This window comes from Schistocerca americana, chromosome 3, assembly GCF_021461395.2.
Source record: "Schistocerca americana isolate TAMUIC-IGC-003095 chromosome 3, iqSchAmer2.1, whole genome shotgun sequence".
Taxonomy (NCBI): domain Eukaryota; kingdom Metazoa; phylum Arthropoda; class Insecta; order Orthoptera; family Acrididae; genus Schistocerca; species Schistocerca americana.
The window spans coordinates 283,131,418-283,154,710 of NC_060121.1; positions in this window are offsets into that span (position 1 = coordinate 283,131,418).

Genomic DNA, 23,293 nt, shown 5'->3' on the forward strand with positions numbered 1-23,293 from the left:
GGAATAAATATTTTTGTTATTCAAGAAAAGAAACACGATAGCCCAGCAATAAAGTAACATACGTCCTACATGGGTCTATGTGGAACACAAATTAGAAAAACTAATTAACTTTGTGTTCTGTCTTACGGCAAGTCTTGTCATGGGGGAAGCCTCGCCAGCGAGGTCCACCACATGAGCGTCTAGGGAAGTGATTCCAGTGGTGGTTTCCCGTTGACTTCCACTGGTGATGATGAAATGATAATGAGGACAACACAACACCCAGTCCCTGAGTGGAGAAAATCTCCGACCCAGTCGGGAATCGAACCCAGGCCCATTGGCGTGACAGACCGCCGTGCTGACCACTGAGCTATCGGGGCGGACATTAAAAAAAAAAGAGGAACCCATATAATTTCTCACCCCCGTAGCAACATTTAATTAGTGGGTTCGTTGCGTGATCTATGACCTATATTCACGGATGAGTTAATGAAATACCCTGATTCTTGAGCGTGGAACAAAGTCTCTCTGCCTGAGCAACGGATTTAACCTTAATCAAAAAGAAAGCAGATGTGCTCAGCTGCGCATAGCATACTACGCCAAAGTGCGCTTGTGGGCAACGCTCTCGCCGTAAATTTGTGCATGTTGCTCTGTATAAATGGCCATCTAACTGAAGCACTGGGCGAAGTCGTCAAGTTTGAACAAATAGATCCATGAAAAATGTAGGCAGTGTGTACGCGATGAAACTATCCCTTCCGTCGGCAGGAGTACAAGTGTGCTTTCCCATCCAGTCTACGCGTAACTGGCGGTTCCTACAGAGGGTCAGCCGCGCAGAGTTAGTTGAACTCCAGTGTCTGTACCGAAAATAGGAGTGGGCGCGATTTGTTGTTCTATCTACTGTTAGAAGAAGTTGAAGGAATTCAGTGTGAGAAAATCCCTGAAACACATCCGAAATTCCGAACAAGAATTGATGAACATTGTTTTGAAACGCTCATCGATCGACACTTGTTAAAAAACGACCAGAAATTTCGGAAGTTCTTCAAGCTGAACGTAGCGCAGTTCAACCATGTCCTCGATTTCATCATAGAATATATCATTAAGGATTCCGCTCCCAGACATCTATAACCATCAGGTTCAGACAAAAAACTACACTCATGCGCATAAATTAAGGATAATTGCGGAATGTGATGGCACACAACGTGGCACTACACAAAACTGGCGCTAATAGCAAGGGCACATAGGGAACACACACGACACAGATCTGTAAGTCCACAGTATTGGTGGACTTACAGAGAAAATCGTCCAGAAACACATTTGCTACAAAACGCCACTGTTTCGTGCGCATGTACCCCGACATCAGTATGGGATATGGTCATCATGCACATGTACACAGGCCGCACAATGGGTTTGCATACTCTGGATCAGGTGGTCGAGCAGCTGCTAGGTTGTAGCCTCCCATTCTTGACCCAGTGCCTGTCGGGTCTCTTGAAGTGTCGTAGGGTTTGAAGACGTCGACCCAGAGCATCCCAGACGTGCTCGATGGGGTTTAGGTTTGGAGAACAGACAGGCCACTCCATTCGCCTGATATCTTCTGTTTCAAGGTACTCCTCCACGATGGCAGCTCGGAGGGGCAGTGCATTATCATCCATCAGGAGGAAGGTGCGACCCACTGCATACTGGTGCAAAATAACGTCCCGATACAGTGAACTGTTACAGTTCCTCTGTCAAAGACATGCAGGGGTGTACATGCACCAATCATAATCCCACCCCACACCATCTAACCACGACCTCCATACAGGTCCCTTTCAGGGACATTAAGGGGTTGATATCTGGTTCCTGGTTCACGCCAGATGAAAACCTGGCGAGAATCACTGTTCAGACTATACCTGGACTCGTCCGTGAACAAAACCTGGCACCACTGTTCCAATGACCATGTACTGTGTTCTTGACACCAAGCTTTACGTGCTCTCCTGTGACCAGGGGTCAGTGGACTGCACCTTGCAGGTCTCCGGGCGAATAAACCACACCTGTTCAGTCGTCTGCAGACTGTGTGTCTGGACAGAACTGTTCCAGTGGATGCGGTAAGGTCGCGAACTAGGCTACCTGCAGTACTCCATGGTCGTCTGCGGGCACTGATGGTGAGATATCGGTCTTCTTGTGGTGTTGTACACTGTGGACGTCCCGTACTGTAGCGCCTGGACACGTTTGCTGTCTGTTGGAATCGTTGCCATAACAGTGAGGTCACACTTTGTAGCACACGCAGGGCCCGTGCTACGACCTGCTGTGTTTGACCAGCCTCCAGTCGCCCTAGTATTCTACCCCTCATAACGTCATCATTATGTGTTCTGTGAGTCATTTTCATCACACAGTCACCATTAGTACGTCTGGAAACGTCTGCCCACTCACTCGCTGCACCGTACTCTGACATGCACCAACACACCTCTCTGTATGTGGACTGCTACCAGCCCCACCGTGCGACGACCGCAGGTCAAATGCACCGCGTGGTCATACCCCGATGTGATTTAAGCCCACAAACCGCCGACGAGATCGTTGTTTCACCATGTATCAGCATTATCTTGAAATTATGAGCGTGAGTGTAGTTTTAACATTGCGGTATGTATTATTGATATAATAATGCAAACAGTATAAATTATGATAATAATATAATATACAAGGGGAGTTCAGTAAGCAGTGCAACACATTTTCCTCTAAAAGTAGGTTGCTTTATTCACTATTCCAATGCACCATTTTATTTCCCACTCTTTTGGATACAAAACCCTATTTTACAACATAATCTCCATTCTGTACGACTGTCTTACGCCAACTTATTGGAAGGACCTTTACGCCTGCATGGTACCAGTCTATTGGTCGACATCGGAGTCAACGTCTTGCTGCATCGATAACTTCTCCATCATCCGTGTACTGCTTCCAGCGGAGTCCATCCTCCATTGCGCCAAACGGGTGGAAGCTGGAAGAAGCTAGATCTGGCCTGTAGGGTCCCCTAACGGTGGCGCAATACACTTCAGAGTTGAGCACTGCATCATGAGGGACAGCATCATACAGAATAACCCCTTCAGGGTCCCAGAAGACCGTCCCCATGATTTTACCGGATGAGGATACGGCTCTCTACTTCTTGCTCGAAGGAGAGTAGTTGCGGCACCACTCCATGGATTGCCGTTTTGTATCAGTCCGGTTCGAAGTGATGAACCCATGTTTCACCGCCACTCACGATGTTCAACTAAAAATGGTCCTTTGTTGCTCTTTATTGTCTTCTCGTACGAGACGAGGATCCCAGCAGACGCACGTCTTTGAGTGCCCCAACAGGTGGACGTGAGTGTCAGCAATACCAACAGAGATGCCCAGCTGCACAGTGAGGTGTTTGATTGTGGTCTGTTGATCACCTCCAATGAGAGCGTCCTCATGTTCCAACGCTGTAAGATTTCCTGCTGTGTGCGGCCGGCTGGCACGTGGAAGATCGAACAGGTTTGAGCGACCTTGTGCGATGATGACAGACGTCTCTCCCAACGACTCGCCGTGCTTTTGTTCACTGCAGGATGCCCGTAGACACCCTACACACGCCTTTGAATATCTGCGTTGCTCTTGCTTTCCCCCAAAACAAAATTAATTATAGCTCTCTGCCGGTAACGCACCTGCGCTACAGACGTCATTTTGAAGACTACGATACCACCACCATCTATCGGAACTTCACGAAACCATATGAGCTGAAGCAGAAATATTCCAAAATCTTCCACAACAAATTCTGCGTTTTTTCAATCGAAACTGGTCGAGAAATAAGTATTCCATTACTTATTGAACGCTCCTCATAAAATTAGGAAATATCTGTTCACCAATTGTCTAAGTGTTGGTAAGTTTGTATTTCGGTTTCTCTATAATCAGACTATGCGATGACAGTGTTATTCACGCATGATGGGTTGGAGCTATGCAGTGTAAGTAGTCGGTAATGAACGATGCACGCCCAAGGGTGAGTCGAATGAAGCGTGACTTTCCAAATCAATAAGCATGCGCAGAGTTCTCAATGTGGCTTCATAGCTTAAGTTATGATTCAGTTTCTTTACCCTGATGGCGATACTTTTGAAAAATAAATCTATGTCAGCGTGGTGTTTTATTTAGTCAGTCTTTTCAACATGGTTTCTCTCTCAGCCTGCCAAGAATTCATCATATCCAAGTCTTTGCCATTTTCACGTCTCCTTTCGTTGGGCAGTATGAACGACGCATGTTCCGTGTTTCCCGAAAAATTTGTTCATTAGACTAAGTTGGCGAAGTCTCGCGCACCTCTCTGTTACTCGCTTCGCCATCATCATGTGAAATTTGCGCTTGATCACCCTCTACATTGGATGTACTTCTGTGAAATGTGGTACAAAACTAATTTAATGTAAACAAGGAAATTAACAGAATAAAAAAGTAGTTAACAGGGCGAGTGGGAGGTAACTTACTCTCTATTGTGACCCACTTTATTTGAAAATGCTAACATATCAGCCAACGCCCGCTGAAGCAGAACTTCCAGTTATTTTTACTTTCCCCTGCTTTTTTTATGTGTGTGCTTGATATTCTTCCATCTTTTCTTGCTATCTTCAATTAAAAAACAATCAATTAGATAATTACGTGTGGTGTTATTCCATAGAAGTAAAAACAGGCTGATAGTAATTTTTAATATTACAACTGATTTATTTTTTGTGTGTTTCGGTTTATGGCAGGAACAGAAACATTAACATCACAGGCGTTTGCATTCAGAATATCTGCTTTTACGCTGGCAAAATCATACACGTTGTGCTATTAATCCTACGTAGGATATTACTGTCGATGCTTTGCTACCGGTCTCATCTGACCATTTGAAATCAAACCGTTAGAAATTTTAAGAAAAATGTCCATGCTTTTCGCCTGCGCCATCATGCTGATTGTATTAGAAACATTTTTTTCTCTATCGCCCTTCTTGTTGCGACTGATGCCAACAACAAATTCATTTTCATTGGTTTCGGGTCATAGTGAAGAAAGGCGACAGTGGAATTTGACAAACGTAATACTGGGATATTATTTTCATGTGATAAGATGTTTCCTCCGCCTACAAAACTGCCTAATACGCACATAAAAGTACCACACGTTTTTGTAGGCAACGAGGCATTTCGATTACATCTAAACACGGTGAAACCTTTCTCTTGTCGAAATGGTAGTACTGACAAAAAAAATCTAATTTAATTACCGTATTTCAACAGCTCGTAGAATTTTTGAAAATACCTTCGTTCTGTTAAGTCAAATATTTCGCATATTGTACTCACCGATCACTTTAAAGGCAGAAACGAGTGATAGTTTGGTCATTTTTGTTTGCTGTTTACACATTTTACTTAGAGATGCATTCTTAAAGAAAAAGAGCCTCATTTCGAATTAAATAGAAATAAGCCACTACCTCGTAAAAAGATGGACCATTAGCAAGGAGTGTAGGTAATGCATATACTGACGCATTTTCTGTGCGAGATTAATTTACAGAATGCTTTAGCAGCAGAATCAGTATGTGTCCATGAAAACGTAATTACATCAGATCAGTATATTCTGTAGTTCGTTGTGAACTAGCTGTTGGCTTTCTAGGCCATCCTGAGGACTTTTCTGAGGATGACCTATAATACGGAAAGCCGATTCATTACGAACTAGAAAATACGTTTTACTGTGGAACATCAGTAGTGTGTATTTAAGATTGTAAATACAAAAATTTCCAAAAAGACAAACTCGATTAATGCAAATGCCGAGATGGAACCTTTAAAAAGGAGACAGACTATTTTCTTCTCCATGCTACAACAATCTGAGTTGTTGCTTCGTCTCTAGTGACCTTGCCGTCAACATGACGTTGAACCCTAATCGTCCTTTTTCATCTTTCTTCATTCCTTCCACACCACAAAAAAATAAATTTTTTCTTTTAACCAGCAGTTGCAGGAGAGCCGAACACATTGTTTTATATGCTGTTTGCTTCCTTCTTATAGAACCGAAACCGTTCGTATGCGTATATGGGTTACTACTGAAAGTATCTTCCTTTGAAAGATTAGCCCGTTGCCTCACAAACCAAACGATTCCCATCTCTTTCGAGCTCTTCAAATATCTTCTTTTCTTTTCGGCTTTTAGTTCAGGATCTTCTGGGGAATTCCGTGACCTGGCATTCTCGTGAGAGGCTGTCTCCAGTTTTCGCGATATTTTTTAATTTTTCCTTCATGTTTAAAACTTTTGATTCTGTTCTAATATCTTCATTTCTAATCAATTCTCTTCTTGTCCAGCCTTTAATTTCCTCAGGAACCTCATCTCTCCTGTTTGAATTTTATTTCCTTCTTTTTTTCTGTGGTAATCTTACTTTGCTTCCATAGGATAATATAGGAACCACCATCACATTTTAGAATTTCATGGCGATCTCTTTTGTACTTTATGGCCCAATGTTCTACTAATGTTGCCGCAGATAGCTTATACAGAGTGTAACAAAAATGTACGGCACAAAGTGCAGGCCACATTCCTCACACATAGACGAAGACATTATGTTGCATTATCATGGGTCTGTAAACGCTTTGTTTTCTTGTTAGTATTCATTTTCTCCAACTCATTAATCGTGGGAAACACACATGAACAGAATGCACCAGCATACCACATGCAGCTCTCTCACACCGATGCTCAACATCGTGGGCATTGATACAAACATCAACCCACTGTCATAGTGGTTCTAAGATCTGCTGATATATCCCTGTTGTATTGGGACAGCTGGACAGGTGGAGATGGGCCAGTTTCCTGGCCTACACGCTCTCTGGACCTAAACACACTGGACTTTTATTTGTAGGGGTATTGGAGGGCTCCTGTGTATGGAGCGCCAGTACAGGGAGTTAGGAGTCTCCGTGGCCATGTAATGGGAGGCTGGAAGCCTTGCGCAAGCGAAAGCGGGTTTTTGCAAGTACCATTACTAACGGAGGGCATTCTGGTATCTAATATGGGAGAGGATTGCATGTGCGTGTTGTTTGTGTTTCCATGATCAATGAGTTGGAGAATGTGAGTAGTTTAAAGCGAGCAAGGGGTTACCAGACCCTGTTATTATTTATTGCAGTTCATTCTCTGTTTGCAATAATGACACCCTCACTTAAGACATTATTGTAGCCAAGATAGACACGAAGCCCACGCCTACTACAGTAGTACAAGTTTATATGCCAACTAGCTCTGCAGATGACGAAGAAATTGATGAAAAATTATGAAGAGATAAAAGAAATTATTCAAATAGTGAAGGGAGACGAAAATGTAATAGTCATGGGTGACTGGGATTCAAGTGTAGGAAAAGGGAGAGAAGGAAACATAGTAGGTGAATATGGATTGGGGCTAAGAAATGAAAGAGGAAGCTGTCTGGTAGAATTTTGCGCAGAGCATAACTTAATCATAGCCAATACTTGGTTTAAGAATCATGAAAGAAGGTTGTATACATGGAATAACCCTGGAGATACTAAAAGGTATTAGATAGATTATATAATTGTAAGACAGAGATTTAGGAACCAGGTTTTAAATTGTAAGACATTTCCAGGGGCAGATGTGGACTCTGACCAGAATCTATTCGTTATGAACTGTAGACTAAAACTGAAGAAACTGCAAAAAGGTGGGAATTTAAGGAGATGGGACCTGGATAAACTGAAAGAACCAGAGGTTGTACAGAATTTCAGGGAGAGCATAAGGGAACAACTGACAGGAATGGGGGAAAGAAATACAGTAGAAGAAGAATGGGTAATTTTGAGGGATGAAATATTGAAGGCAGCAGAGGATCAAATAGGTAAAACGACGAGGGCTAGTACAAACCCTTGGGTAACAGAAGAAATATTGAATTTAATTGATGAAAGGAGAAAATATAAAAATGCAGTAAATGAAGCAGGCAAAAAGGAATACAAATGTCTCAAAAATGAGATCGACAGGAAGTGCAAAATGGCTAAGCAGGGATGGCTAGAGGACAAACGTAAGGATATAGAGGCTTATCTCACGAGAAGTAAGATAGATACTGCCTACAGGAAAATTAAAGAGACCTTTGGAGAAAGGAGAACCACTTGCATGAAAACCAAGAGCTTTGATGGAAACCCAGTTTTAAGCAAAGAAGGGAATGCAGAAAGGTGGAAGGACTATAAAGAGGGTCTATATAAGGGCGATGTACTTGAGGACAATATTATGAAAATGGAAGAGGATGTAGATGAAGATGATATGGGAGATATGATACTGCGTGAAGACTTTGAGAGAGCACTGAAAGACCTGAGTCGAAACAAGGCTCCCGGAGTAGACAACATCCCATTAGAACTACTGACAGCCTTGCGAGAGCCAGTCCTGACAAACCTCAACCGTCTGGTGAGCAAGATGTATGAGACAGGCGAAATACCCTCAGACTTCAAGAAGAATGTAATAATTCCAATCCCAAAGAAAGCAGGTGTTGACAGATGTGAAAATTACCGAACTATCAGTTTAATAAGTCACAGCTGCAAAACACTAACGCGAATTCTTTACAGACGAATGGAAAAACTGACAGAAGCCGACCTCCGGGAAGATCAGTTTGGATTCCGTAGAAATGTTGGAACACGTGAGGCAATACTAACCCTACGACTTATCTTAGAAGAAAGATTAAGGAAAGGCAAACCTACGTTTCTAGCATTTGTAGACATAGAGAAAGCTTTGACAAGATTGGAATACTCTCTTTCAAATTCTGAAGGTGGCAGGGGTAAAATACAGGGAGCAAAAGGCTATTTACAATTTGTACAGAAACCAGATGGCAGTTATAAGAGTCGAGGGGTATGAAAGGGAAGCAGTGGTTGGGAAGGAAGTGAGACAGGGTTGTAGCCTCTCCCCAATGTTATTCAATCTGTATATTGAGCAAGCAAACAATGAAGGAAACAAAAGAAAAGTTCGGAGTAGGAATTAAAATCCATGGAGAAGAAATAAAAATTTGAGGTTCGCCGATGACGTTGTAGTTCTGTCAGAGACAGCAAAGGACTTGGAAGAGCAGTTGAACGGAATGGACAGTGTCTTGAAAGGAGGATATAAGATGAACATCAGCAAAAGCAAAACTAGGATAATGCAATGTAGTCGAATTAAGTTGGGTGACGCTGAGCGAATTAGATTAGGAAATGAGACACTTAAAGTAGTAAAGGAGTTTTGCTATTTGGGGAGCAAAATAACTGATGATGGTCGAAGTAGAGAGGATATAAAAAGTAGACTGGCCTTGGCAAGGAAAGCGTTTCTGAAGAAGAAAAATTTGTTAACATCGAGTATAGATTTAAGAGTCAGGAAGTCGTTTCTGAAAGTATTTTTATGGAGTGTTGCCATGTATGGAAGTGAAACGTGGACGATAAATCGTTTAGGCAAGAAGAGAATAGAAGCTTTCGAAATGTGGTGCTACAGAAGAATGCTGAAGATTAGATGGGTAGACCACATAACTAATGAGGAGGTATTGAATAGAATTGGGGAGAAGAGGAGCTTGTGGCACAACTTGACTAGAAGAAGGGATCGGTTGGTTGGACATGTTCTGAGACATCGAGGGATCACCAATTTAGTATTGGAGGGCAGCGTGGAGGGTAAAAATCGTAGAGGGAGACCAAGAGTACAACATCTGTGCATGAAACACATAGTGTTTCATGCACAGATGTTGTGTCCGTCGTGGTGGCCATCATTATGCTTTAAGAGCAATTAAATATTTTATTCCTAAGACTAAAGTTTACTCGTAATCACTTGCCAATACTTTAAAACTCCGATATCTTTACGGCCGTGCTGCACTTTGCAGTCGGCATAGAACGATTCATGCCATGTTTTTTTTCTTTATTGTATTTCAATTCCCCATCGGGGCGGGCTGGCAGCAGCATAGACGCTGCTCTTCAGCCGAAAGACATAGAACAAAACAATAGAAGACATTTAAAAACAGCAAAGGAGAGAATAATGTGAACATAGATATATAAAAGGGGGAACATTATGGAAGGCAATAGACAAAAAAACGGGGTGACTGTAAAATGGAGATAAAAAACTGTTTAAAAGTAGCACACACAAAAAGCCACACACTGTGACAGTTAAAAGAACACAAGGCACAGTACGACAGGAGCATAAAGGTAGCGACGGATGGCATAGCACATAACGTAACACTGACGGCGAACCTCAAGGCAGTACACATTTAAAATCACACCTTTAGATGCACACGAGAAACAGCACTAAACACAACACTGATGTGGCACACTGATGATGATCAATACAGAGGATCTGCCAGGCACTAGGAGATGAGGGAGACCTGAAGAAGGGAGGGAGGGGAAGAGATGGGGGAGGTGAGCGGGAGGCGCGCGGAAGAGGGCCAGGTAGGGAGGGATGTGGGAAGGAGAGAGGTAAGTATGGGGTGCAGGGTCTCAGGGGAGGGGGGACGGAGGAAAATCCGCTCTGGGAGAAGGAGGAAAGAGGAAAAGGGGGCCCTGGGGAGGGGGGGGGGTGAACAAGGCCAGGTTATAGTTGGAAGGAAGGGTAGATGTCACGGCGAAGTTCGTCATTCGGGAGGGGGAGGCGTTGGAAATTGCCCTGATAAAGGAGATGGAGGGTGTGGAGGTGGAGAGAGGGAGGGATACAGCGATAGAGGCGCGGCAACGGGCGGGGGGTGGAGAGGAAGGAGGAAACCAGAAGGTGGGGGGGATCAAGCCTGCGAACAATGTAAAGGATGCGGAGATGTTGGAGGAACAGGAGGAGGTGGGGGAAGGGGATCAGTTCATACAGGAGCCGTGTGGGGGAAGGAAGGCGGATACGGAAGGCAAGGCGGAGCGCATGGCGTTCAAGGATTTGGAGGGCCTTGTAAATGCGGGTGGGGGCGGAGATCCAGGCGACGCTGGCATAACAGAGGATAGGACGGATGAGGGATTTGTAGGTGTGGAGAATGGTAGAAGGATGCAATCCCCATGTCCGGCCAGACAGGAGTTTCAGCAGGCGGAGGTGGGAATGGGCTTTCTGCTGGATGGTCAGGAGATGAGGGGTCCAGGTGAGGTGTCGGTCAAGGGTGAGGCCAAGGTATTTCAGGGTGGGGGTGAGTTGGATAGGACGACCATAAAGGGTGAGGTAGAAATCATGGAGCCGAAAGGAGCGAGTGGTGCGGCCTATGATGATTGCCTGGGTTTTGGAGGGGTTGAGATGGAGGAACCACTGGTTACACCAAGTGGTGAACTGGTTAAGGTGGGTTTGGAGGGTACGTTGAGACCGTTGAAGGGTAGGATAGAGAGCCAGGAAGGCGGTGTCATCAGCATATTGGAGAAGGTGGACTGGTGGGGGTGGCTTGGGCATATCAGCTGTATACAAGAGATAAAGGAGAGGGGAGAGGACAGAACCCTGGGGGACGCCAGCCGTGGGATAAAAGATACGGGAGTTGGTGTTGTGGAGGGTGACATAGGAAGGACGGTGCGAGAGGAAGGAAGCGATCAGATGGACAAAATTGATAGGCAGGGCGTAGGTTTGGAGTTTAAAGAGGAGACCGGGATGCCATACACGGTCATAGGCATTTTGGAGGTCAAGGGAAACAAAAATGGCGGAGCGACGGGAGTTGAGCTGGAGGGACCAGAGGTGATTGTCGAAAACTGTTATTGTAATAAATAAATATACTTCAAACCCGCAGTAATTGATACATTTCACCTACTTCCTATGAATGTTTTTACAGTCTAGAAAGCAAGATAGCAGTTATAATTTCGGTAAGAGCTGTAAGTTCAACACTTTATATACAGTGTGGTCCATTGATCGTGACTGGGCCAAATATCTCACGAAATAAGCGTCAAAAAAAGAAAACTAAAAAGAACGAAACTTGTCTAGCTTGAAGGGGGAAACCATATGGCGCTTGGTTGGCCCGCTAGATGGCGCTGCCGTAGGTCGAACGGATATCAACTGCGTTTTTTAAAATAAGAACCCACATTTTATTACATATTCGTGTAGTATGTAAAGAAATATGAATGTTTTAGTTGGACTTCTTTTTTCGGTTTGTGGCAGATGGCGCTGTAATAGTCACAAACATACGGCTCACAGTTTTAGACGAAGAGTTGGTAACAGGTAGGTTTTTTAAATTAAAATACGGAACGTAGGTACGTTTGAACATTTTATTTCGGTTGTTCCGTTGTGAAACATGAACCTTTGTGAACTTATCATTTCTGAGAACGCATGCTGTTACAGCGTGATTACCTGTAAATACCACATTAATGCAATAAATGCTCAAAATTATGTTCATCAACCTCAGTGCATTTGGCAATAGGTGTAAAGACATTCCTCTCAACAGCGTGTAGTTGGCCTTCCGTAATGTTCGCACATGCATTGACAATCGGTGGATCATGATAGCAAATATCCTTCAACTTTCCCCACAGAAAGCAGTCCTGGGACATCAGATCCGGTGAACGTGCGGGCCATGGTATGGTGCTTCGACGACCAATCCATTTGTCATGGAAAATGCTATTCAATACCGCTTCAACCGCACGCGAGCTATGTGCCGGACATCCATCATGTTTGAAGTACATCGCCATTCTGTCATGCAGTGGAACATCTTGTAGTAACATCGGTAGAACATTACGTAGGAAATCAGAATACATTGCACCATTTAGATTGCCATTAATAAGTTAGGGGCCAATTATCCTTCCCCTCCATAATGCCGCACCATACATTAACCCGCCAAGGTCACTGATGGTCCACTTGTCGCAGCCATCATAGATTTCCCGTTGCCCAATAGTGCATGTTATGCCGGTTTACGGTACCGCTGTTGCTGAATGAAGCTTCGATGCTAAACAGAACACGTGCAAAAAATCTGTCATCGTCCCGTAATATCTCTTGTGACCAGTGGCAGAACTGTACACGACGTTCGAAGTCGTCGCCATGCAATTCCTGGTGCATAGAAATATGGTACGGGTGCAATGGATGTTGATGTAACATTCTCAACACCGACGTTTTTGAGATTCCCGATTCTCACGCAATTTGTCTGCTACTGATGTGCGGATTAGCCACGACCGCAGCTAAAACACCTACTTGGGCATCACCATTTGTTGTGGGTCGTGGTTGACGTTTCACATGTGGCTGAACACTTCCTGTTTCCTTAAATAACGTAACTTTCCGCCGAACGGTCCGGACACTTGGATTATGTCGTCCAGGATACCGAACAGCATACATAGCACACGCCCATTGGGCATTTTGATCACAATAGCCATACGTTTACACGATATTGACGGGTAATGTATCACGAAGCAAATATCGGTTGCACTGGCGGAATGTTAGGTTATACCACGTACTTATACGTTTATGACTGTTACAGCAGCAACTATCACAAAGCGAAAAATGTGGTCCAGTTAAAACAGTCATATTTCTTTACGTAGTATACGAATATGTAATAAAAAATGGGGGTACCTATTTAAAAAAAAACGCAGTTGATATCCGTTTGACCTATGGTAGCGCCATCTAGCGGGCCAACCATAGCGCCATCTGGTTTCCCCCTTCAAGCTATCGAGTTTCGTTCTTTGTAGTTTTTTCGTTTGATGCTTATTTCGTGAGATATTTGGCCCGGTCACTATCAATGGACCACCTTGTATAACGGGATTGCTCTGTCTTTGAGTTTTAAGATTTCTAAATACAAAGCTTAAGCTAAAAGACTGAGTGAAGCAGGTTGACTACACGTAAACTGTTTAGAAGCTCGGTTGCTTACACATTATTAATGTTAGTTCACGAACTTATCACATCTCTGGCGGTAATTCGAAAGAATACCGCCCTTCGATTGTGACATTCCGGTCACTAATCGAAGTGATAGGTTTTGCAGGTGCCAGCCAGCCAGCCAGCCTACAGCCTGCCAGCAGCAGTCCAGCCAGCAGCCAGCAGCGGTCCCAGCCAGCAGCGGTCCGGCCAGCAGCCAAGAGCGGTCCCAGCCAGCGGCCAGCAGCCAGCAGCAGCAGCAGCGGCGGCGTCCCCGTCGGCCAGCCAGCCGGGTCGCCCCCCGCCGGCAGCAGCAGAGTGGGGCTTCGGCCCCAGTCTTCTTCGTCGCTCTACGTCCTTTTCCTTCTTTTTTTTCGTCCACTGTTCTTTTGTCCTGTCCTGTGTCTTTCTCCTTGTCACAATGTCGACACCCACCACCACTACTACAGCCACCACCACTGCCATCATTTACACATCTCCCTCCGCCGCCACCACCACCACTATCACGTGGTGTGCCCAATTCCCCCCCCCCCCCCAGTCTATCCCCACTCCTCACTCTCCCATCTCCCTCACTTTTTGTCGCCCCATCGCCGGCTTCTCCCTCCCGCATCTCCTCTGATCCCTTCCCTCCACTCCCTCCCTCTGCTCCTTCCGTTTCCACGACCCCCGCTAGGGTGGTGGCCCGGAGGGCCACGGCCCACGCTCCACTTTCACCTTCGTCCTCTTCATCGTCTACATCATGCCATCGCCAACGCCTTCGCCCTCGCCCTCTCCAGCGCCGACTCCAGCACTGGGACCTGCCACTCCACGCCACCTTCCAGTTGCTCCCATCCCCCACACCTCCTCCACCGCCGTCAAACGCCCCAGTGGCACCCATGCGCCCTCTGCACCTAAAAAGGCTCCGTCTCGTCCCCCTTCCCCTCCCCAGGATGCCATGGATGTCTCCCCACCTGTCCCTGCCCCCTCCTCCTCCTCTTCCTCCTCCCCTCCTCCTACCGTCCTCATCCTCCCTTCTTGAGGCTCAGAGCCTCACCCTCTTCATTCGCCAGCATTTTCCCGGTGCCCCCATTTCCCTCCTCACTCCTCGCCGTGACTCAGTCCTCATCTCCTCCACCAGCCCTACCCTTCACACCGATATCCTTTCCCGCGTCCCCATCACCCGCTTTGGCCCTAATACCTCCCTCACCCCTGCCCCTTCCCCGCCTTCCTCCCGCCAACCCCAACCCCCACGTCGCCCGCCAACTCTCACTGCCGTGATCACTCAGCTTAGTCCGACGATCACGGAGTAGGAGGTGTTGGCGGAGCTCAAGGCGCATCCCTAAGTCAACAGTTGGGGACGTTTGCAAGATAACAACCATCTGCACGAACAGTTCGACGACGTTTGGAGCAGCATGGACTATCAGCTCGGAGACCATGGCTACGGTTACCCTTGACGCTGCATCACAGACAGGAGCACCTCCGATGGTGTACCTAACGACGAACCTGAGAGCACGAATGGCAAAACGTCATTTTTTCGGATGAATCCAGCTTCTGTTTACAGCATCATGATGATCGCATCCGTGTTTGGTGACATCGCAGCGCCGGCTGGAGCGCCCATGCGGTTCTAGGCGCTACAGTCTGGAGCCGAGCGACCGCTACGGTCGCAGGATCGAATCCTGCCTCGGGCCTCGATGTGTGTGATAGGTTAGTTAGGTTTAATTAGTTCTAAGTTCTAGGCGACTGATGACCTCAGAAGTTAAGTCGCATAGTGCTCAGAGCCATTTTGACATCGCGGTGAACGCACATTGGAAGCGTGTATTCGTCATCGCCATACTGGCGTATCACCCGGCGTGATGGTATGCGGTGCCATTGGTTACATTTCTCTATCATCTCTTGTTCGCACTGACGGCACTTTGAACAGTAAACGTTACATTTCAGATGTGTTACGACCCGTGGCTCTACCCTTCATTCGATCCCTGCGAAACCCTACATTTCAGCAGAATAATGCACAACCTCGTGTTGCAGGTCCTGTACGGGCCGTTCTGGATACAGAAAATGTTCGACTGATGCCCTGGCCAGCACATTCTCCAGATCTCTCACCAATTGAAAACGTCTGGTCAATGGTGGCCGAGCAACTGGCTCGTCACAATACGCCAATCACTACTCTTGATAAACTGTAGTATCGTGTTGAAGCTGCATGGGCAGCTGTACCTGTACACGCCATCCAAGCTCTGTTTGACTGAATGCGCAGGCGTATTCTGACTACTGACTTCTCAGGATCTATGCACCCAAATTTCGTGAAAATGTAGTCACATGTCAGTTCTAGGATAATATATTTGTCCAATGAATACCCGTTTATCGTCTGCATTTCTTCTTGGTGTAGCAATTTTAATGGCCAGTAGTGTATGTCTTCATGGCTCTAAACTTTGTGTAGAAGAGGATATTTTATTCATAGCATGTTTGCGGATACAGTCTCCCATGTAATCCGAAGTTGAAAAGAATACAGGAATCTTACACTTTTAACATTTTCTTTCCGAAGAATTGCTTCAGCTGAACATACGTCTAAATGACATACGTGGCTGACAACCTTGGGCGGAAACTGCGAATAAAGCAGTAATAAAACTAACGCATGCCAGCTAGTCTTTGAATGAACAATGGTGAGAATGAGCAGTCGAAGCGCCAGCCAGCAGACTTGTCAAGCAATCTGAGGCGCTAACTCAGCGGTAGCCAGCCTTCAGTTGCGCGAGTAAACTACCCCAGTCGCAAAAAGCGAGGACAGACGGCTCGTACGTCAGGTCGGTGTCTCGCTGACAACAAAGCAAACTGCTGTCGCTGCGTTCCGCGTCAGGTAATGCAGTGAGAATAGCTTTAAATAACAGTTGCAATATTACAGTATTATCCGTTGTACTATTTATGTTTGTATTCATCTAATGTCAGTTGTCGTCACGTTGCAAGTGAAGCATATTGCAACTGTAGACAACTGTGTCTGCTAAATATCTAAGAAAAATAGTCATTATCTGTATTTGGAACTCAATAAAGAAAGTTTTGAGCAAACTGAAGGTACGGGTACTACCAAAGCTGACCCACGTACGTGAACTGAAACAAAACAGCTGGAAGTTGTAATCCCTTCCCTCCTTCATGATTCCAGTTATCGTCCAGAATAAGCAAAGTCTTTCAGGAAAAATTTGAGAGGAGCGAAGATTGCAACAAACTTTCTAGTTTACTTAGCTTTTCTCGTAGAGTTGGCTCCAGTTCTTCTTGTCTAGGTGTTTGATTCTTGAAGTTGAAATTCTCGCATTTAGATCCTCATGGTTGAATTGATCTAAATAAATGTAGACATCCTTGTTGCAGAATTTTTGTTGTTTATGTTAATATATTTTGTCATATTTTAGTATATCATACCGTCTTTTGAATTTTCACATTAACGAAGTCGAAATCACATTGTTCCCCCGAAATAGAAAAATACGTCCTATCATATCAGAGGCATGCTTACTACCCCTTCACTCTGCGGTAATAACTATATTCCAAAGGGTTTACCATTTTTCTTGGCAAATGAATTTCTGTTAATTTCGATTATTATTTTATAAATGAATCCAGAAATAAACATAGTAAAAAGTACTAGATTGTGTAATTAATAATAGAAATTTTAAGTGTGCCAAATAATTCGTAATTTCAAATGTTGCTAAAAAAATAATTTTAACTGTACATTCAGAGCTAGCACTTATCGATTGTAACATCGAAAATGAAGTAATCCCTTTTCATAAATTTTAGCTTGAAATATAACATATTGTCTAAAAAATTAAATGAAAGTTTTCAGAAAAGCAGCTGAGATAATAATGACCCGTCCAAAATTCGAAAAATAGTACTGGTATCGACAACTACTGTCGAGGAAAAGTAATGCTAGAGGAGGATGTTCCGCTAGAAAGTCAGTACTTGAATTGCGTCACTGATTTTGCTACCGCAGTTCTAAAAATTAACAGTAACAGCCATACACGGAGAAAGTTTATCAGCTCGAGGCAGGAATGAAGCAATTGTACATTCTCTGTATCACGGTGACCAACAGCACTGCTCATCGTCGGTGATATTATATTATAGAAAACGACAGAGAGGAACGATTGCCGATGGGAAAAAGTACAGATTACTTACGACAATATAAATTGCAACTGTGTCTCACCGATTTCCTAACAAGCGTTAGTTTTATTTTCGATCTTTGGAAAGTGATAAGTGCAAACAATCAACAAAGAATATTACCGTCATCTGAACAAGTTAAAAGAGTGTTTGGTGTTGCTGAGCAACAGTCATACTGTAAGTTTTAAATGAATACACCGCCATTTGACGGTGTTGTTCTTTATTTAATTACGACCCAGGTTTCGGCCTTTTATGCCATTTTCAAGTAATTGAGTTTATGTCATTAACATATATTGCAGGACATCAAGCTCAAAGCTGGCCATAAATTAAGAGAAACACTCGCTCTACATCTGGCATTTCGTGGGGAGCGAATACTTTTCTTAATTTATGGCCACTTTTGAGTATGATGACCTGCAATATATGTTAATGACATAAAGTCAATTACTTGAAAATGGCATGAAAGTTCGAAACATGTGGCGTAATTAAACAAATAAAAATATAGTCACATGGCGGTGTAGTCATTTAAAATAAAAGTTAAAAGAGGCCTCTCCGTTAGGCCTTCGAGCTCACATATTGGCGAACCAGTCTACTTTTGTAGTCCTGTCTTCCTCAGTTGCGTGTAATATTACGGTGTATTGATAATTTTTACTTATGGACCGTCTGCCAGCAACTGAATAAAACACAATTTTAGTGCCATACGCGTTTCGCCTTTATTTTCTGCAAGGCATCATCAGTGGCCTGGAATATGTTAGCTATTTTATTTACATTTTTGTCACTGTGCCTATAGGTTATAAACAGTTCTGGTGGTTGGTAGTTCCTATTAAGTAGTTATGTTTTGAACTGTACTTACAGATTGTGTAGACAGTTTCTTACATATTACGCTCCTGTTGCATTTTTGGTGTTGTTCTTCTTCCTATGAGCGCCAATTTGCTGTTTTTTCCACATTCCACAGCACTATGCACTGAACGCTTGTTTTAATGCAATGTTTTGGTTCCTGTTGCCGACTGTCAAATGTTTTTTGCCAAAGATCGAATATTACTGCCAAACTTTTGAGTGTAACTATTGAAGTATCCGTGGTCTGTTCGTGTATACATTTGTGTGTGCGTTTGTGTATGTGTGTGTGTGTGTGTGTGTGTGTGTGAGTATAAGTGTTTTTTGATGTGGTATTAATTTAATTTTATTGTATTTATTTATTTATTTTTGTTTTTGTCCTGTGTATGTGTGTGTGTGTTTTGGTGTGATATATATTTTTGTGTTGTGTGTGTGTGTGTGTGTGTCTGTCTGTCTGTATTTTGGTGTTATACAATTTTTTTGGGGGGGGGGAGGGGGCTCTGTGTGTGTGTGTCTGTGTGTGTGTCTGTCTGTATTTCGGTGTTATATATATATATATATATATATATATATATATATATATATATATATATATATATATATATATTTATGTTATCATTTCCTTTATTAAGTGTAGTAGGGAGCCTGTGCTGATGTGTGTTTGTTCATTTATCACATGTTTGTTTTCTGCTATGGCTTTCTGGATGTGGAAGTTTTCTTGCATTTGTATAGGATGTTTGTCATGGTTGCTTATTCTCATTATTTTCATTTCTTGTTCCATGTTTGTAGGATGATGGTTGTAGTGTTTTAAATGCTGTGCAAATGTGGAATGGTTTGTTTCATACTTCCAACATGTGATATGTTCTTTGTATCTTGTTTCAAAATTCCTGCATGTCATGCCTATGTATACTGCATCACAACTTTGACATTCAAGTTTATATATTCCTGATTGTTGGAATTTGTCCCTCTTGGTAGCTGGCTGGCTTAAGTGTGATTGAAGGGTTTGCCCAGGCTTATATGCTATTTTGAAGCCCTGTCTCTTTAGGATGTTTGCAACTCTGTGTGTTAGTTTATGTGTGTAGGTCATGGTGTACCATCTGGTTCCTTTCTGTGTGGTGTTGTCATTGTGTGTGTTTGTTGAGTGTGTTTGTAAGTTTTCAGCTTGTGAGTTCTTTTGTATTGTGGAAATGTTGTGTTTGTTTTTTATTTGTGTTTTTATTTTTTGATTGAGCCTGTGTACCACATGTGTGTCATACCTGTTGTTCCTAGCTATTTGTATGACCGTGTTCATTTCTTGTTCATAGTTTCTCTTGCTGAGTGGGATTCTGTTTAATCTATGTAACATGTGTCTTAGTGCTGCAAGTTTCTGGCTGTGGGGGTGGTTGGATGTGGAATGTATTATTGTGTCCGTGGCTGTTGGTTTTCTACAGATGTTAAATGTATGTTTTCCATTTTCTTTTTTAATTGTAATGTCAAGAAATTTTATTTGATTTTCTTTTTCTTTTTCAAGTGTGAATTTTATGTTCTTATGAACTTTGTTTATTTCTGAATGGAGTTCATCTATTTTTTCACTTGGCTCGTCTACCAGACAAATAATGTCATCCACGTATCTGTACCAATATATGATTTTGAAACTTTCATTTGTGGTTATCTTATCAAATATCTGATTTTCAAGGTGACTGATGAAAATGTTTGCTAGTGTTCCTGATATTGGGGATCCCATGGGCAGTCCATCAGTTTGTAGATAATATTCTTCCTCAAACTGAAAGTAGTTTTGTTCAGTTGTCAGTCTGAGCATATCTGTTATTTCTTTTATTGCGTCTGTGTTGAGGTTGCTGTGGGATGAGAGATTTTGTTCTATGATTTCTATTGTTTCTGTGATAGGAATGGAGGTATACATATTTTCTATATCGAGTGAAATCAGTGATGCTGTGTGTGGTACCTGTATGTTCTGTATGTTTTCTATTAGGTTTCCTGTGTTTATCACAGTTCTGTTGTTTTCTACTTTATAGTGTTTTGTAACTAACTTTTGGAGGTGTTTGGCTATGCGGTATGTTGGGGCTTTCTTGAAGTTGATAATAGGTCTCATTGGCATTCCGTCTTTATGTACTTTTGGTTGACTGCGGAGTGTTGGTGCTTGTGGGTTTTTCTGTGTTAAGTAGTATTTCTGTTTGTCTGTGAGTGTGTGTTCAATGTTTTTCAGTGTTCGTTTCACATTTGCCTGGAATCGTGTAGTTGGATCTGACTTCAGTTGTTGCATTGCGTTGGTGTTTATGTATTCCTTGGTTTTTGTGATGTATTGGTCTTTATCCATGAGCACTGTTACATTTCCCTTGTCTGCCCTTGTTATTAATACATTGTTGTTTGTTAACTTTTGTTTTAACCTTTTCATAGTAGCTGCTTCTGTTTGGTTGTTCTTATTGTGTGTCTGCTGTGTTTGTTTTATTATGCCTTTTATTTCATCTTTCACTAGTTCTCTTGTCAGTCCTATGTTTATTTCACAATTATTTTGTTGTTCTTCACGTGTAAGGATGTGTTCAGTTTCTACTATGAGATTTTCTATGTATTGATTGTTCACTTTGCTATTGGTGCAGTGTTTCAAACCTTTTTCCAAGAGCATTTTTTCGTTTTCGTGTAGTTCTGTCTCTGTTAGGTTAACTAAGCGTGGATGGAATGTGTGTTGGTGTTCATGTGGTTTCACATTTAAAATGTAAATGTATTTTTGCGTCTTTTTTACTGTTAGTTTCATTACCTTGTGTTTATGTTTGTTTTGTAAATGTTTCATTGCTATGTATGTGTTGTGCTCGGTTTTTTCTACTAGTGCCATGAAAACTGCGGCGTTTCCTACGTTTTTTGCCAATTCTAGATGAGTCTCATAGAGCATCATGTTTAGGTGCTGTTTTTTCGAATAGAGCATCTTAATTTCATGTAGTAACCAATATCGTTCTGCAAATGATTTCGACTTTTGTGCCACTGTAGAACTGTTTTTAACATTTACATTAATGTAACTTGGAATTAAATCGTTCTTTTTGCATGTTCTGTTGAATTTTATATGCTGTATCGTCTTATGGAGTCTCAGATGTATTTTCTTGAATCTGTTGTACACGTTGACAGGGAATGCTTGACATAGCTGTATTGACATCTTCAACTTTTGTAGTCCTGTCTTCCTCAGTTGCGTGTAATATTATGGTATATTGATAATTTTTACTTATCGACCGTCTGCCAGCAACTGAATAAAACACACTTTTGGTGCCATACGCGTTTCGCCTTTATTTTCTGCAAGGCATCATCAGTGGCCTGGAATATGTACATACGTTAGCTATTTTATTTACATTTTTGTCACTGTGCCTATAGGTTATAAACAGTTCTGGTGGTTGGTATTTCCTATTAAGTAGTAATAATTTGAACTGTACTTACAGATTGCGTAGACAGTTCTTACATATTACGCTCCTGTTGCATTTTTGGTGTTGTTCTTCTTCCTATGAGCGCCAATTTGCTGTTTTTTCCACATTCCACAGCACTATGCACTGAACGCTTGTTTTAATGCAATGTTTTGGTTTCTGTTGCCGACTGTCAAATATTTTTGCCAAAGATCGAATATTACTGCCAAACTTTTGAGTGTAACTATTGAAGTATCTGTGGTCTGTTCGTGTATGCATTTGTGTGTGCATTTGTGTGTGTGTGTGTGTGTGTGTGTGTGTGTGTGTGTGTGTGTGTGTGTGTGTGTGAGTATGAGTGTTTTTTGGTGTGGTATTAATTTAATTTAATTTTATTGTATTTATTTATTTATTTTTGTTTTTGCCCTGTGTATGTGTGTGTGTGTTTTGGTGTGATATATATTTTTGTGCTGTGTGTGTGTGTGTGTGTGTGTGTCTGTCTGTCTGTCTGTATTTTGGTGTTATGTAATTTTGTTTTTTTTGGGGGGGGAAGGGGCTCTGTGTGTGTGTGTGTGTGTGTGTGTGTGTGTGTGTGTGTGTGTGTGTCTGTCTTTCTGTATTTTGGTGTTATATATATATATATATATATATATATATATATATATATATATATGTTATCATTTCCTTTATTAAGTGTAGTAGGGAGCCTGTGCTGATGTGTGTTTGTTCATTTATCACATGTTTGTTTTCTGCTATGGCTTTCTGGATGTGGAAGTTTTCTTGCATTTGTATAGGATGTTTGTCATGGTTGCTTATTCTCATTATTTTCATTTCTTGTTCCATGTTTGTAGGATGATGGTTGTAGTGTTTTAAATGCTGTGCAAATGTGGAATGGTTTGTTTCATACTTCCAACATGTGATATGTTCTTTGTATCTTGTTTCAAAATTCCTGCATGTCATGCCTATGTATACTGCATCACAACTTTGACATTCAAGTTTATATATTCCTGATTGTAGGAATTTGTCCCTCTTGGTAGCTGGCTGGCTTAGGTGTGATTGAAGGGTTTGCCCAGGCTTATATGCTATTTTGAAGCCCTGTCTCTTTAGGATGTTTGCAACTCTGTGTGTTAGTTTATGTGTGTAGGTCATGGTGTACCATCTGGTTCCTTTCTGTGTGGTGTTGTCATTGTGTGTGTTTGTTGAGTGTGTTTGTAAGTTTTCAACTTGTGAGTTCTTTTGTATTGTGGAAATGTTGTGTTTGTTTTTTATTTGTGTTTTTATTTTTTGATTGAGCCTGTGTACCACATGTGTGTCATACCCGTTGTTCCTAGCTA